Source organism: Filicampus tigris, chromosome 6, assembly GCF_054856515.1.
Source record: "Filicampus tigris isolate MCC_2025a chromosome 6, RoL_Ftig_1.0, whole genome shotgun sequence".
Lineage (NCBI taxonomy): Eukaryota > Metazoa > Chordata > Actinopteri > Syngnathiformes > Syngnathidae > Filicampus > Filicampus tigris.
In genome coordinates this window covers 12,264,950-12,279,910 of record NC_141222.1, presented here as the reverse complement: position 1 = coordinate 12,279,910, position 14,961 = coordinate 12,264,950, and positions in this window count along the sequence as shown.

Here is a 14,961-nt window from a genome sequence, read left to right as displayed (position 1 = left end):
ATTGATTCTTACAAAATGATTTCCCATTCTCCTCAAGGTCAATATTATCCGGTGAGACTGTACGAAGCCAATAAATATGTTTTTCCCTAAAAGCATGACTTTCTGTGAGAAAAACTTCTATGGTACTTTTCCATCATTTTTTCTTGACCTACAATAGTCTTAAAACAAGCATTTGAATTCCTTGTTAAAAATATATTTTCACAATACAGAAACACAGACAAACTGCTGTCAGTCTTGTTCTTGTTTGTTGTGAGATCCAATTCAGTCATGAGAGTGTTGTTTCTGAATGGATTTCTTTGTATTTGCCCTTTGATTCCACGTCGGTACTTTGTGGGAAACACATGCAGAAATCAAATATTTTTAACGGTTCAGAGTTGAATGTCACAGCCCTAAAGTGCATCTGCGTCTATGGTGTGTCTAGTAACGTTGGCAGCTCTAATCCGTGAACATTCGTCCGCTGCGACGTGCATTAAACAGACATTCATCTTGATTCCGCTTTGATTTTACGTCAAAACCTAATTGGTAAACTAAATGGTGCCAACCGTGCCATCTAAACAAAACCTAATACACAATACAAACAGATATGACAAAGGCATTTGCAAAGTTATTCAATTACTGAATTCAAAGAAACATCAAGAGGCACAAAGCAAATTGGATGCAAATGAAGAAAGCCAATAAAATGCATGGCTAAAAAGTGTCACTTATGTATGCTAGCAGTCATGTCTTGCTGCTTTGCCAAGGTGAATAATGTGCCCTTGGCGAAACCTACTATAATTGTTTGCCCGTGTTGATATTCCATCAAACATAACTAAAAAGAATGGCTTGGAGAGCACCAAATGAAATCACAAATGAAACTAACTGATTTCTACTTTTCATTCTGGACCGATGCACAATAGAAATAGGCTGTAAAGCTGTACTCCTAAACGGAGTTGGAAAGTAGCTGCACTATTGTTCTTAAATCATCAGCTTCCACACAGCAGCTTTTGTTCCTCTTTCCTCCTGTGATGCTGCGCCCTGTGAAACAATTCCAAACTTTAACAACCATCTTAAAACCACGTATAGGCACACACAGCCAGATACTAGTTCCAACCTCAAGGTCATGGTGTTTCCAATGAGATGAGCGTGCTTTTCGACAGGTGGATCCGCCACACAAGGGCAAAGCGATGTGCATGCTTCTCTCTTGTGTTTGCTGACAGAGCATTAATCATCATTTGACAGGGCTGTCAGCAGTATTTGTGATTTTTCTTGATTGAAACTGGTGGTGAAAGGTCACCCAAGAATGTCCTGTTCAAGATCAGCCTGGGTGAAGACAGCAAAGTGGTTCAAGGCGTCACTACTGCACACATCCCCGTTCCAAACCACAACACACACACACGCACACACGCACACACACACTCCAGTCAAAGTTGACATTTTTGAAGGTGGAGATACCACCCAAGATTAGAAGCGAAACTAATAGAACAGGCTGACTAATGGAAATCACAACATTATGAGCACTATATGAAATCAAACACAAGCAAGAACTGTGTCAAAATATGCCGTCTGTTCAAAAGGAAGGCAGCTGAATTCTGATTGATAGAGAAGTGTTGAGTAAATTTGATTATTGTGGTTGTAGTTTGCAGTTGTGTACGAATTAATAAAACCAAATGGAGCTATGTCTAATAATGTGGTTAGGTTACTTCAATTAATTACATGTGTAAAAAAAAAAAAAACATGAGGGAAAGACTTCATTATCCTGCACAATATGAAAAATGTCCTTCTCGGTCCACCAGTGCTATAATGATGGTGTTATCTTGGTTGAATGCTTGATTCACTTGATTTTGATTAGCTCAGGGTGGCATTGACAAGAAACCAGGAGATGATTTTATCAAAATGTGCTTTAATTCATGATATTAAATGTCCGATGATCCCTGCCTCATTCCCTGGGGATAACATACTGGCGCTTACAACTGTGGTTCAAGCAATAAGGAGATTTAGGCAATATCATAGTCGAGAAAAATACACAACTTATCAAGACTGGAATCTATTACTAACATGCTCTGTTTGGACAATTTAAAGCCTGTGCACAGTGAAATAACATAAGGCATGAGGAGTGTTTCCTTTGCTCATCAGGACCAGATGACATCAGCTATTAGTTAAGAACTTGAGCTTCACTGGAAAATGTTGGATTTCACAGCAAATGTTGTTTCCTTGGGTGACTCGGCTACCTACACCTGATGTCAATGCTCTTTTATCCATGTTTAGTCGCCACATGAGGGGAAACAAGAAATATGCATGCCCTACGGTGTTTATTATCATGTATGAATCAGCTTTGTGATGCTTTTCACAGAACTTCACCTCATAGTATTTATTTTGACACACCGCAAAGGCACATGAAACAGTCTGCTATCAGGTGAGACGACATGAGCCTAATATGCGCCGAAAATTCCAAATAAATGGTCAAACATGTCGAGGTGGAGGAGAAAAAACAGCCTCGAAGATGTCCAGCACTATAACGTGTGAGGCCAGTAGGGGTTGAGGCGTATGCCAGCTGAGCAAATAACAAAATCAAGAAAGAGATAAAGAACATCTACTGTACATTGGGACAGAGTCCGTAGTTTGAATGTGTGAAGTTTTTACACACTGTCACAATCAACCAAGAAAGGGACTTGTAGCGCAAATAAATGAGGTTGTGAAATTTGCCCACATCACCGAATGGATGTCCAAACATGCAGTAGTAGTAGTAGTTGTGTTGTAAAATTGCAATATTTTCTGCACAGCCCATTCTAATATGAACACGTCAGTTGTACTGGATCTCACTGTTGTTTTGATTACAGTTTAACAAGCTAAAAACCTCTCAAATAAATTGCAAGATGCAAAATAATCACCATAATGACATTTATCATGTGTACTGTATACAAACTCGCACAGACAACAAGACACTGAACAAGCTAAGAATTCATGGAACAAATAAAGCTGCTACAACAACTAATCACCCTTATTAACACACACAAATGAAGGCGTGATTCCCCCCCCCCCCATTTTTTTTTTTTTTTAACTTGGTAAATGCTGTTATAAAAAACAATAGTTAAAAGCATGTTTATATTAATAGTAGCAAATTATTTTTACACTTAGACTTATTCTTAAATGAGCTGCATCTTTAACACCACTCTCCCCTTCACACTAATACTGTTTAGGTTTTTTTTTTTGTACAGTTACTATTGGTTTACATTTTACAAGTGTAAAAATGTTGCAATGTTTTACGGTGATGACAGTTTGAGCCTGGAACAAATTATAACGGTGTCTCTTATGTGCTGAATGGGATATATTGTTTTGAAATAAAATAGAAGTTGAACAACAGGAGGTTCAACTGGATTCACAAAGATTTTTTTTCTTGTAACAAAATTGACAACAAAATGAAACAGATCATTAAAGTTATTTTTAATAAAACGATATCAGTTTTGGTTAATGATAAAAGAGTTTTTGTTTTTGGAAAGGTGTGTTTTTTGTTTACTTATACTGTGTATGCATAAAGCATGGACAATAAGGCGGGATGTGCTATTAGTATGGATGAATATTAAAAATAATTTACAGTATATTTTATTTCTATCCATACAAATGTATCGAGTGTCATGTGAGCTCATGTGATCTAGGCACTTTATTGTATGACACAAAAATATTTATACTTATATATATTTTAGGAGTCCCATTTACAACTATTCGTCATCTTTGAGTGGGTCCTTATCAAACAAGACATTTCATTTATTCAAAACGTATCTAAATACTGTAATCCAATAATTGTTTAAATGAGGTAAATTAATATGGAAAAAAGGATCATTTTCTTCTGCTGCAGTGCGAGATAAACTGTTTCCAGGTTGAACCTCGCGTCAAAGTGCGCATGGTGAGCAGACCTTCCTTAAGTAAACAAAGGCATGAATTAATTACAACCTGGCTGAAATTGGACGAGAGCGGTGAACCTTTCTGCTGTCCAGTTGATCTACAACAGAGGTGAGTGTTCCAATCACAAAGAGCACTTAACGCTCAATTAACACAGTTGTCATGATGATCGCTTTGAAAAAGAAGAACTTGCGGCCCATCAACTACCCGACTGGATTTATTTTGGGGGTAGATTTATTTAGGGCGCAAGAGCTGGTATGCATGCATAGGCCAATACAAATACCACTCGGACGTTTAAATGACTGCAATTTATGCTCTGTGAGGTAACGAAAATATACCTTTTGGAAGCTTACAAGCTGACCGTTGCTCTGTGACATCATAACCTGTTGCTAAATTACACATGATACGAGCATCTTGCATTTACAATCGCAAAAGTATTTCAGTCAGATAGGAAGGTAAAAATTATTCATCTATCCATTTTATTTACCGCTTGATGTCATTAGGGTAACCACAACCATATCTTCATTTTGCTGCTTGGGGAAAAGTTATATTTTAAGAACAATGAAAAAAAGATGGCTACCCTGGAGTGTGTACAATTCTTTTGTAGATATCAAATCTATAGGGACATTTATGGTGCTAATAGCTAGTGCTAAATAAATCGATCATTCCATGCAGGCAGGGTGGGTGCCAGGGGCGGAGCATAGGTACCAGCACAGAGGGGGCGGAGCGTTCTCGTTGGGCCCTTATAAAAGTCAAGAGTTAATCCATTTTGCTACTTAACTCATATTTCACAAAAGCACTGTCAATCAGAGTGCCGTGTTTCAACTAGTGGGCCTGCTGGGAACATATTCTTGAAAAAAATTGTTGTTAGTTAAATGTTGTTCATCAGATTCACAAAACAGAAAATCCAAAATATCATCTCAAATATTTATTATTATTAAAGTGGATTAAAATGAATCTTTCCAAAATCCCCCTAACAAAACTTCCCATGGTTCGTTACCAGAAATACTGCAAAATGCCTTCCCTTTCGTTTCGTTATTGTTACAATTATGTTGTAAGTATTTTGTTGTTGACTGTGTTCCCACAATCGCTTTGGTCCAACAATCTCCTTGCACAGACAGGGAGTCTACCTGTACGCTGTTTACCAGAAAACCTGGAATCCCCCTTCTGAACAACAAAAGGTGGACGTGCATGTGCAAGTGGACCATGTCTATTTGTGTACACTTAAGTGTGCAGACTCCATGTCCTCTCAAATGTCTCTCCGTATCTCCCACTCACGTAGAGTAGGTGTGACCCGCTCTGTACCGCACCTCCACTCCTCACCCTTCCCAAGTCGGGGGAGCGAGCGATCGAGGGAGCAGCCGTGATCTCCGGTACTCGCTACGGAAACAATGGCGACGTGCCTGAGGGTGACAGCAGGGGACAGGAACATGCACAAACACAGGAACCGGCCATTCTGCCACTAGGGCAGGCCACCCTGAGAATCTGGAGGCGGGATACTCTCTGCCTCTCTCTTATATGCCCTAATATGAGAAAAAAATGACACACTTGCTGATTGTGTGCTGTTATTAGCCGGCAGGTCCCTATGGGAGCAGCTCAGAGCGCCACGCAGTCTTAAGGAATGGGACGGAAATATTTTCAGACACAATGTATCTTGGAGCCAAGAAATTAACTTAACTAGGTTTTCCAAAGTTACAACAAATGATAATATTAGAAATGCGGTCAGAACAGTGGAGTCGTGGTTAGCACGGCGGCTTTAGTTGTGAGGTCCCAGGTTTGAATCTTTGCTCCTTTTCTATCATTCTTGACCGTGTTTTCTCCAGCCCAAAATGTACCCGGCTTCTCATCTAAAGTCGGCCGGAATAGGCTTCGGCTCACCCACGAACCTTCTCACTTCTTCTCACTTCAGTCGGGCGAGCTTTCTTAACCTCTGAAAAGAGCCGCCGTCAAGCCCCTTCTAAAAAAGAGAATGCTGGATGTCTCCTCGTTAGCAAATTATAGACCCATCTCAAATCTTCCCTTCTTCACCAAAATTGATGAGTAAGTGTTTTTTAATCAACTCAGCAAATTTTTGATCTCAAACTGACTTTTTGATCATTTCCAATCAGTCACCAACTAGTTAAATGAGGAATGAGTTGCACAAACCTCTCAGGTTTTCTCATTTGACAATGTAGGCCTACAGGAAATGGACTTCAGTTTTTAATTGTTTTGTGTTCATATTCTGTCTGCCATTTCATTTTGAAAGTGGCTCAAAGACTCTGATGATGGTTGCATGTTTATGATGAAACGTTTGGCCAACCACAGTTGTCAAAATGTCAAAATGAAGGCAATGTTCACGCACAGAGAGATGCTACACTATCCAGACCAGGTGTTAGGGTCTTGTCTTGTGTTGCCACTCCCTCCTGGTTAAAAATCTGTGGAACTGCATGCCAGAATGGAATATGTTTGTAGTGTGGGTACTGAAAACGAAAGCCCTATCCCGAGGAAAATTGTTAACATCTTCATGACGATAAGGAATTTCTTTTGAGCACAAATGTGACTATGAGTTTTGATGATTACCTGAAGGCATTTAGAATTGAAGATGATTTGTTCACAGTTATTAGTGTGTCTGACCGAGGGCCATCGGGAATGTCGGAAACATAGGTCAACTTTTCTGAATGGCTTCTGTATTTCCGGGCCGGTCCTGGCCATCATGGGGCTGGATAAAGCCAATGTCTAATATATGGTTTGTGAAAAACATACAGCAATTAATCAGTCAGGGATGGGATCAGACCCTTAATAAGGCTGATTCGTCATTCGTCAGGAATTTTTGTTATTTGACTGCATCCAACTTGGTAGGATCAATTTTGGGGAGGTCAATTTTGATTCAGCGTGACTGTGCCTCAGTGTGTAAGGCAAGATCCATGAGGCAGACTGGGATGAGTTTGGTGCACATGAGCAAGACAGAGACCTGACCTCAACCCCATTACAACAGAGATTGTGAGCTTCTCTTATGCCCCACATCAATGACTCTGACCTTACAAATGTTCTTCTGAATGGATGTACAATTATTTCCAGACACATTCCAATGCCATAGTGAAAGTCTTCCCAGAAGAGTAGAAGCTGCGGTCGCTGTATCCTACATTCATCATTGTGGACTACCCAAATTGCCAGTTGCTAGTGGGAAGACACACAGCCATGAACACTCACATTCCCACTATTACTGAGTGGGAACTAATCCCATGATGGCTGTATGGAAGTCATGAACATGAACCAGTAATTTGAGTTGCTCACAGAACTTTTACAAATTTGTCAATAGAAATGATGACATCATCTCAATATTCAATGTGGGCGTTAAACGTTTTATACGAATATTATAGATGGGGGAGTAAGTAGTTTCTGTGGGTATCCCATAATGCATCCGGCATCCATTTTTTCTTCCTCTCTCCATTTTTGTACACTTTCGTAATGCAGTTTATGTGTGTCGCTAACCAATTTCCCTCTGCCCCTGTGTAGTTGAGTGACTAATTCACAGGTTCAGCTAATGTGCATCACTCTCACATTCCTTTCACTTAGGGTCTCACTCTACGTTCTGTTCATTGGATCATTCACAAAGGCTCAGTAAAGGGGCCAAATATTATTGCATGCCCCACATTTCAGTTTTTTATTTATAAAAAAAAAAGTTAAAAATATCCTATGAATGACATTCCACTTAGAAATTGTGTCCCACTTGGTGTTGATTGTTCACACAAAAAAAAAAAAAAAATTCATATCTTAATGTTTGAAGGCTGAAATTTGGCACATGGTAAAAAGTTCAAGTGGGCCGAATACTTTTGCCAGACACTGCATTTCGCCGAACATATATCGCTGGCTTGCATATAGAAATATGAGATATACAGAGCGACAGGCCATCGTTAAAAGTCAAAGGAGCATGTAGCATCTGGACAAAACTTCCTGCCCACAATTTTACTGACAGAAGTAGTAAGATTGTATCTGATTTCCTGAGAAGATATCAGGTGATCTATAAACTAACACTTCATGCCAGTTAAAAATGAACATTGTTAAATTCTTCACTCAAACATGTAGGGAGACATCTTATAAAAACAATACTGTAATTTAAAAAGACTGTAATTATCCACTAGGCATGATGACTAATCCAATTTAAAGGAGTTCTGGTTTGTGTTTGGTGGTCAAATTATGCTACGGCTCACAAACAAACTCAGTCAGGCCCGCTGGTTTAAAATGATGGAACATTAATCATTGCGTTTACTTGCTGGCATTGGTGGGAGGAGGGTGAACGTTTGTATGTGCAAGTATGTCAGCTGTTTGAGTCTTTAAGCAAAATAACAGTGCAGTTAAGTAACTTCATAAAGGCTGGAAGCAGCCACGGCACTGTACACATTGTCACTGTAGACCCACAAAGTCAAAGTCAGCTCGCATTCTATTCCAACCGCATGTATTGTAGTAGCTCATTAATTATATTTTCCACAATGGACTCACTGGTGATAGCATAATAGAGCAATAAAGCTGCAAATCAGCGATGCACAACAAACCATTGACTTCCGCCGTGTTCATTGTTATGTGTTAATGCCATGTACTGAAAGCCTGCGGCACTACAATAAGTTAGCAGATTACATCGCTCGGCACCCATTGGGCACCTCGCAGCTCACAACACCCTCACAAAACTCCTGCTGCCTGTTGTAGCATTGTTCGGTATTGATGAGCTTGACCTTGAGGAAATCCTCCCGAGCGCCTGTCAGTCTGTCCTGGTGGTGCTTGCCAAAGTAAACTTGACTAATCAGCCAATGAATCATGCTCGGACATACAAGACACCTCCCTGATGAGGAACAAGGTTGTTGTGAACTTGTGCGGTTATAAAATTACATGCTTAGGCGCTGGTGTTGGGAACACAGGCGACAGAATGTTGGGAGCAAAGCAGTTTTCTTCCCTCCGTCCTTTATTGGTCCCACAGGGTGCTTTCATTCTACAGGAACCCCCCCACTGACTGAGGCTTCACTTTCGAACAATGCAAATTTTGAAGTAGGGCCATCAGGATTTTTCTATAGGTCCAGTGTGAGAACCTGGATCAATGTTGCTTTTTTGTGTAATAAACAGAGGTAGGCATTTTACTAAAAATTTGCAGTCTGTTTATCGTTTTTCGATGCATCATTCGGCGTAGGGATTCTGAATCGATTCATAGGTATTAATAGTCGATATTTAAAGTTCCCAGAAAAAAAAAAAAAGTGCGTTTGTACCTCAGATGTCTGTGCTAGGCTAAGGTAATACGTGGCAAGATGGCGGAACAAGCAAAACCTCATACGAGCACAGCAAAGTCAACGTGTGATATATAAATCATTGCTTTTCCTTGAGTTTTTTGTTTTTAAAAAGGAACCAGTGTTTTGCATGGACTGTAAATGTAAGACCTTGTAGTGATGCATCGGAATCGAATCGAATCATAGGCCTCTGAATCGGAATCGAATCGAATCATAGGCCTCTAAATCGGAATCGGATCAAATCGTGAAGTACGCTCTGAATTTCCGGCTGACTGTTATGTAACAGTGGGGCTGATTTACATATTGCTGACGTCGGGATAAAACCTTCTATTTCACAATTTAATATATTTATTATTTTTTCAGAAATATATACTATTGGTGTCCGCACGTGTGGGTGTTAATTTTTATAATTATTTTTGACCAAATTTGATGGTATCCGCTGATATTTCACAAATACAGTTCTGCACACTAATTCACAAATGCAATTCGGATTGTAAATACGTCCATATAAGACCAACGGAATCGTATTGTATCATTTGGGAATACAAAATATGGAGATGACTTCAACAATCTAAACATTTTGACTTTATTTAAAATAAATAATTTAAGCGGCTTTCTTTGAGACACAAAATGTTGAGTTTGTGTCATGAATTCCCCTGTAAATGAATGTGTTTGCTTGGACAAGTGAAAAAAGAAAAAGATACATTTGGTAGTGGTTCAAAGGCGAGAATATTTGGACTGTCAAGCAAACTTGGAGACATTTCACCCACGAACACAATAGATGTTGTGATGCGTACAATTCTTTGTCTATTGTCAGATTCTACTAGCCTCACCCTGTGTTACCCACAACATGTCCCCTTGACTATTACTGGAAAAAACAGAGATTAGACGAGTGAATCCTGAACTCATTTTGTTTTCAAATATATCCCAATAGCGAGAACTTTGTCTGGCTTAAACCCAGGTTTCCATGGTGACGGGACACATGGCTGCAACAGAGATTGGAAATATGAAACATGTCCAACAACATGGCCTCTTTTTTCTTGTCTCCTTTTTCCTTTCCACCCAAACAAGTATATATTTTTTTGTTTTGCTTTTCTGCATTATTGCATTTCTTCAAATTTAAAATGTTTGCTTCTAATCAGTTGGTTTTGTTCAATCAGTTGTTGTAGTTAACAGCAATCTTGTTGTCACAGAAACGTGTCCAATTCCTACATACTTAATCTGCTGTAAGCAATTTGGCTAGCTGGGGGACTTATTGAAGGAACTACAGTAATGAAAGATTTGAACGATGGACTGAGATCAGGAAAATTTCCTGTCTTCTGTGGCTTGTCCGCCACTCTAATCGTTTTCTCTTGCAAAATGGGATTTCCCCTCAACAATATATTTAGGGTAGTGGTTCAGGCTTAGGGTTCATCTCTGCTCCATGTGTTTCGGCTTTTCTCGGAGACATAGTGGATCGCACATACTGTATAAAGTGGATAAGGGATTGTTTTGGTTGGGGGCGGGGGTGTAAGCAAACTATGCCACAATGTGGCAATGTGGAGCTTTCACATTCAGGGATGAATTTGCAAAGTGAGCAGCAGGGTAATTAAGATAACTTTAAGAATACTAATAAATACTCCACTTAGAGCCAGGAACTACTGAAAATATATTAAGATAATCAAAGACAATAGAAAAAAAAAATCAGTGAGTATTAGGATATCATTGCAACAATGAAATCCCCCTGGTTTCAACCTGTGGCGTTCTTCCCGTACAATATGTCAGGTCCAGTTAATGTCAAGCCGAGAGTAAACGTACAGTACGTTAAACTGTCGTTAGTTTTCCTCCATCCCGGCCTCCCATCCACCTGCACTTTATAATGAGGATATTGCAACACACTCAGCGAGAAAACTGTGATCAAATCGCATGCCTGGCTCATGTGTACACTTTCCTCTCTTTGTTAGCACACAGCCTCGCACACATGGAGCTCCGGTCTGTTTCCTGCCATGGATCCTATGAAAAGTGTGTTTCTAATTATAAACTGGGCCCGAGGTTAAGCATACTCTCTGCAGGCCACCATAGCCACGGGGATTTATGGTACCAAGTTCCAAACTCCCTCCAGAGACGCAGAGCTGCCCACTTTCTATTGAGCATAAATCAAAGTGGTGGTTGCACTTCTGTTTCAAACTGAGATGTATCCTGTATGAAAGAGGGGGGAAAAAAAATCGATATTTCTGGGTGTCTTCTTCAAGTCACCTGGAATTTATATTCATGCTCAGTAATTCTTCTTATGTTTTCCAACATAAAAAATCACCCTTGGGCCTTAAGAAAGAACCTTAGTACGGATACAAAGCAACAAGAAGTTAAAAATATCACAACCCACATGTTCAGAAACCTTCTGATGTCAAATGAATTTAAGTCAACATCCTTCATGGCATTAGTCATATACTCCTAGAGCTTCTCCATAAAATAGTACAAAAAATAATTTGCAATCTAGATCAAATCTGGATAAAACATGGTTTCTGATACCCCATACACACATGAAAAATTATTATGTTTAGAATACATACATGGTAAATGATGTCCTCCATGTGTAGATTTTCACCATAATTTAACCAATCATAAAGAAAGTGTTAATTAAAAAGAAAAAATAATGTTGTCAGGGAATCAGCATCTTTACACAAACAAATATATCCATCCCAACATCAAATAACCTCCTTGACTGAGATAATGAGCTGAAGTGAAGAATAAAAATTATTACTTCATATAGGATTTAAATACTGCCCTTCATGGCAAGCCTGTCATATGAAGTTTGGGTAATTCAGGTGACACTGTGAGTTCAAAACTGCTCACAGTGTATATATATATGAAAAAAATATATTATACACTCGCTAAAATGTATCTAGATAAGTCAAAGTTGTGCAAAAAAAAATACTTTTTTCAGAATTTCTGCAAAAAGCCCAAGTGTTTTGCAATTTAAACAATTAACATCTAATAAAGCAATGCTAACAATTCTGTGGCAATGAAAAATCACAAACGTGAAAACTGAAGGATCTAAGTAAGTGAAACACGAAACTTTTATGTCACTGGCAAAACCTGTGGCTTCATCTACAGAATTTTACAATATATAATCAAAACTATGACCATTAGGCGGCCATCATTTTGATTCTTCGTTTTGGGGTTTTGTCTTCTTTTGCAACCAAGAATCAAGCACGGGATTTGATAGCGCTAGCGTCCAGTGACAATTTTTACAATCCCAACAGTTATTGCTGCCCCCCTGACAGACATCCAGATTAACCTCCTGGTTTTACATTGAACTCATGACACAATGAATGCGGATTACTTCAGGGTGAGACAGACTATAGAAAACAAGAGGAAATGCTCCGCAGACAGGAAAGTTTCCCTTTTGTGTAGTAAAGATTCAAAAAGTAATGACAAAAACAATGTGGAATGCACCACCTAACAATGAAAGGGAATAACATACTCTCCTGATAGATGTGTGATCACGCTGATCTGGCATGACTGTACACACCGTCGTAGACTCATTGAAGCATTTACTGTAGGAGTGGTGATCTAAACATGATGGCATTTCGGAACGTTTTTCTTGGGAGAACACCAACAGCCGCCGTACACACCAGTTGTTCATGTGCCCTCCTATATACAGTATGGTTACTGACAAAGGAGACAAAGAAAAGCAGCAGTGCTGTTCATAAACAGGAAATGGGGCTGAACATTAAAAGCTAAATCACCTGTATAGCTATCCAGTCAAGTTCAATGCAATATTGTTGATCGGAGGAAGCTCGTTTCAGTTATTAACAATGAACAAACAAACAGAGGTGGGTCTGTAGTCGCTGTGTTTATAAGGAACATGACTGCGACAAGGAGCTGTGGGGCTTTCCTACGTTGGAACACAGCTCTCCTGGGCCCTTCAAGAAACCACTGCCAGAGTCCACTTCAAAACACGGAGGTTTGGCAAGGAGGTTGAAAAAAAAAAAACTCGAGTCCAGGATCATTCTTTGTTCTTGTTTTCAAGTACTTTGGGAGCCCATAGGTGAACTGGCGCTGGCCAACAACTTTCGACTGGGATGCAACTACACAATAACTGACTGTTTATTCCCTGTCCAGGATGTTTGAATGGATTTATAATACACAGTACAGTACTGTAAATAGCAGGTTACAAGAGGTCGGTTCCTCTTTAGTGATACATGGTCCTGATCGCACTTGTGTACTTGCATTTCAAGCATCATGCAAAAAAAAATATTTGGATACAGGGTATATTGTATATGAATAACCATGTATCATCATTAATTATTATGATGATGGGGATAGGACTATATAAGGTTCATCTACTCTTTTTGAACATGTAAACTGTACTGAATTGTGTAATTTATTGACGTTTTTTTTTTAATTGTTTTTCTGTTGTGTGTATCTTTTTGTTTTTCTCTCTGTGTTCAAATAAAGTCAAAAAAGGAAATACACATATACTATATTAGAATGACAATAGTGGTAGTTATACAGTGAAATGTGTAGCTGCAGAGTAATGACAAGAGCAACCTGAAATAAGTCAACATCAACTCCAGCTCTGACTCTCTTGCAGCTGGTGTAAAAATAAATGGCACGGCTTCTGGTGACATCTAGCGGATTATCTGATGTATTACAATTTACAACTACTCTGATATAAAACGAAAACATCAGTGGAAGTGATATTGTGAGATCTGTATTAAGGCCTGCTATTAACCAAAAGACTGTCATTCCAATAGCACAAATTTTAATCAGAGACGGCTTTATGTGCCCCTGAAACCTATTTTTGGTATAAAAAAAACTTTTTTTTCTAGCGTATTAGTTTTTCGATTATTTTAATTTTTTGTTTTTGTTTGACATATAATAGCTTGCGCAGCAGGGATTTTACCTTCCATCCATCCATTATCTGAACCGCATTATCCATGCGTTGAAATTCATAGCTATGACGTTTCAGAAAAAAAAATCCACTTGTTGCTGAACCTAACACTTAATAAGTATTACTAAATTATTATATACTGTACTAAACTCTTACTTTTATTAATATTAGTACTTGTAGTATTATTTAAGAAAACCTGATGTGATGGGGGGAAATTAGGGCAGATTCGGAACTAGCACAAAAAAAGTAATCTAAAAACATTCGATTAAATGGATTAGAATAATTATCAATTTGATAATTGATCAGTTGTCAATTAATTGATTAATCATTGCACCTCTACGAACTAGGGCTGTTCTATCTATCCAACAAAACTCTTTATATAAACCAAGAGTTTGATTGCCTCATTTTGGTCTGGTGATCACAACAGGAGCTACCAATTTGCTCTGTGACAGCAAAGACAAAATAGGGGGAAAAACCCATACAGAACTTTAACTTTATTTAAGCGCATTGCCTGTGAGTCCGCATGAGACCTTGACTCAGTCCAAATTGGACCATTTGAAGATGGTGAGTATATTGTATTGTATTGTGAAATAGAGTATCGTAGGAAGGTTAATTTATTCCAGTCAGTTACAGTTTTGTTTTGTTTTTTGACTGAAATTCATATTACAGTATAATGGTTTATTAAGCTACATATTTCAGAAAGCTAATTTCTATCTAATTTATATTTGAGAAAATATAATATATAAAAACGTATTTTTTTTAAATTGTGTCCTAATGTTCTAATTTATTGATGGTGAATTGGGGATTTTCTGTAGCTGTAAGATATAATCAGCAAAACTGTAGAAAAATAATCATAAAATATTGAATTATTTTAGTTTCACTTTTTGAACTGAATACCTGAAATTATTAAAATTTTCCGCAATATTCTAATGTATACAGATCCACCTGTAATAAATA